This window comes from Haliotis cracherodii, unplaced genomic scaffold (assembly GCF_022045235.1).
Source record: "Haliotis cracherodii isolate W230 unplaced genomic scaffold, xgHalCrac1.p SCAF_8, whole genome shotgun sequence".
NCBI lineage: Eukaryota > Metazoa > Mollusca > Gastropoda > Lepetellida > Haliotidae > Haliotis > Haliotis cracherodii.
In genome coordinates, this window is record NW_027266341.1 from 55,903,314 (window position 1) to 55,907,154 (window position 3,841).

At 37.1% G+C, this 3,841-nt stretch overlaps 1 pseudogene; it reads right to left on the minus strand.

Moving 5' to 3' along the window:
- Positions 1–1,794: 1,794 nt before the first annotated feature.
- Positions 1,795–3,278, minus strand: LOC139450390 (uncharacterized; annotated as a pseudogene).
- Between the last annotated feature and the right edge of the window lie 563 nt (positions 3,279–3,841).

Here is a 3,841-nt window from a genome sequence, read left to right on the forward strand (position 1 = left end):
AGGCCTGTAGTTAACTCTAACGCTGACCTTCCAGAACAAATAGATCCATCTTTGCTTGTATGCAATATGTTTCATTGACATACATGTATCACCGCGGCCTGAAAATAATCGAGTGTATCAAACAGTGGATGAAAGCATTGTCTACGCGCATCGTCATACCAAGATGACACAAAGTCAGAGAATTTCACTGAGCTAAACCATAATTTCTTAGGAAATGTCAAGGATGAAGTATTTGGGACCTATTCTGATCCAGAATTTCCACCTGATTAAATGATCAACATGTGTTTGCTAAATATAAAGTAGCTGGGACCTATTCTGATTCAGAATCTCAACCTGATTTAATGATCAACATGTGTTTGCTAAATATAAAGTAACTGAGACCTATTCTGATTCAGAATCCCCCCTGATTAAATGACACTGCAAACACGAAAACGTCGTTTTTTTCCGTATATGGTCATTGGACGGAAAAACGACGTTATTTGGACGTTTTCAAACCATCGTTTTTCCGTCCAAATAACGTCGTTATTTGACATCGGAATTTACTGGGAGAGAACGATAGCGTTAAGCTCCTCCCTTTCTTGATTGACATTGTCAATCAAGCAACAGCGTCTACCGGTGTTTCTACTTCTCAGATTTCATTGGTCAGTCCCCGCGTGTTAGATTACAGGCCCGCGTTTGACGCTGCACTCGAAGCGCTTAGCGGAAGTACTGAAATCAATCGTTCTAAGCATGCGGATTACTTAATGCCTTGACCACATTTTCCGTTCTGTGCATGCGTGATTTCGCGTATTGTTTCCTAGATTTAATGTCACCACTATTTGACAATGTTTCCTAAACCCAGTCACGTGAAGGTTCGGAATCGTAACGAGTAACTCCATTTAAATTGAAGAGGATCCCCAGTGATATGGGAGATTCCAAGATGAAACTATTCTATGGCTATCTAGGCTGCCACCCAAACCGATCTAAACGGGACCCGATAGCTTATTGTATGCTCTATAGTCATATGGAAGTGGACAAGAACTATACATTGTATTCCGGCCGATTGTTCTTGCATTTACTTATAAGTCAGGAAAATGGACTTAAAAGGGGAGTTGTTGAATGTAATTATTTTAATTATTAAATGTTGCCTATACACTAATCTGGACGAACTTCTCATTGTTCTGTTTATGTCATCCTATATACTATTAGTATGTTACCGTTCTAAAGTCAACCTCTCACATAACATTATATTGATCATAGTATCAAAGTTTAATCAACAATATCAAGAGCAGCGATTTAAACCACTGAAACACCCAAACACAAGGCTGTTATCAAGCGCTAGTGCAGACGTGATGCATCGTAAAAACTGTATCGTGATGTCTTCAGAAGTTCAATTATACTACGAGATAGTACGGCTAACGCTGACTCACCGGTGGAACAAAGACAATATCGCTAATACAGATATAACGTATTTGAATGTTAATACTAAAGACAAACAATCATTATTTTTGCAGTGACTATATAACACGTATACACGTTTATTGTTAACTTTCATCAGTTTTGCTCTTCATTTTAATAACTTTGTTTTCACATATATATGTAGCAATACCCGACAAGCATGTCATACATAATTATGGGGCAGTTTTCAATCATGTACTGACTTACTCTGGTGTTAATGAGCGAAGTTTATTGGCTTGTGTGTAAAACCCCGTTTTTCTGGTAATCCTATGATTACTTAGTTTATTTCTATCTAATGACACCCTGTTCTCTGGATCATGGCTCCGTGACTATCTAGAAGAAGAAGTCTTTATTTGTACCAAGGCCACTGGCCCATATACAATACATACATTTGAAATAGTGTGGTACATGAAAAAAGGTAATGTCAGGTACAAATTTACAGGTTTACAGGCTTTTCATAATTACGTCTTCTTTCATAGCTGCAATAGGTATTTACATAGTTTTCCAAGTAATTGTTTACACGAAGATGACAGTAGCGTTTTAAATTTATGCATATTTGGATTATTGCAAAATGTTGTTGGTAAATACAGATGTCTAATATCGTTGTAATATTCACATTCTAAAGTAAAATGATATTCATTCTCTATACTTGTTTCACATATGGGGCAGAGTCGTAAGCGTAAGTCAATATCAGCCCATCTACCTTCGTTTACCTTAAGTCTTAGTAGCCCGGCTCTAAGCCTTATCAAAACATTTCGATATTTTATTTCAGTAATAATGGAAGGTATTTTTCTGGTTCCAGGAGACTTTTAAATTCTTTATACAGAATGTACCTAGAACTAGCCTTGATAGTACTATTCCATGATTGGTAAAACATATTTATCAAAACGTTTTAAAACTATTCATGAATGATGGTTTGTCGCCAACAGCTTGACTGAGCCAAACTACTCCGAATCCGTGAGAAAATAATATGGAACGAATAGAAGAAGCATAGTTATGACGACCACACTTGTCGTTATATACAAGCATATTATAAGATTTTCTTGGTATCCTACCTTCGTCCATTTCAATCAGTTTTAGCCAATACTTTACAGAACGACACATAGCATTTACATGTAGTGGGTACCGACCGCATTCCCCATACACAATAGCATTTGGGGTTTGCAAACCAACGTTAAGAAACTTCTTACAAGCCATAATATGCACTTGTTCTATTTTTTCAAATCTGTCTACACCCCATATTTCCGCACCATATAAAAGAATAGGTTGAATCTGAGTATCAAATATTTTAAAGAAAACTGAAGTGTCAACAAAACCAATCTTCCGTAAATTGCGAAATATTTCCATTAAAGCTCGTTTACCCCTTGATGCTAGATCTGAAACACATTGGTTCATCTTTGATGTATATGAGAATACAAACCCAAGATATCTATAGGAGTTGGCGGTTGAAATACGTTTGCCTTTATAGAACCATTTCTCATGAACAGATAACCGCCCTCCTCGTCTAAATACAACAACACTCGTTTTATCTAAATTAACCGTTAATCCATGTGAATCTGCAAAGTTATCAAGAATATTAAGTTGGTTCTGTAAACCAGTTACTGTGTCAGAGACAAGAATAACATCGTCGGCAAACAATAATAATAATATTTCAAACAAGTCAGGAAATAATTGTACGCCGTGTTTCCCATGTGATGAAACATCATTTGACAGTTCATTGATGAAAAAGGAAAATAATAGAGGGCTTAATATACAGCCTTGTTTAACTCCGTTAGGACAATCAAAATATTCTGTATAAATGTTATCATTACATCTCACACACGCTTTCACGGAGGCATAGATTCCCTTATCCATAACAGTTAAGATGAACATTCAGTTCAAGTAAATGAATGAGTTTGTTTTGACGCTACAGTCAGTCAAAAAACCAATGATGTGAGGTTTGATAACACACTTCTACCAGGTCGAACATCGTGGATCCTCATTTTCTGCCTAAAGAGAATCATAGTTCATATGCTAATCCATCTGCGAATACCCTCCCACTCAAGAGGACCTTACATGTTGCTAAATCTATCATCTATCCCCCCAATCTCACCAATCCCTGAATTGAGAAGACGTGCGTTACGAAGCTCCTCCAAGTCATCATCAATATCCGTATATGTCTGTGATATCATTACCCATCCAAAGCCGAATATACATTTATTGTGTTTTCTTGACAACAAATGTTATAATTGGGATAACACTTTCTGAGTAAAGTACAGATTCTCGTACTTTCTTGGGTTGAGTCCCGTCCGGGATTTGAACCCACACTGTGAGTGAGGCACCCAATCGCCAGAACACAAAGTTGGCGATCTAACCCAGCCATCGAACCAAAAATGTTAGTCCAGATGACGTATACTTTGTGTAC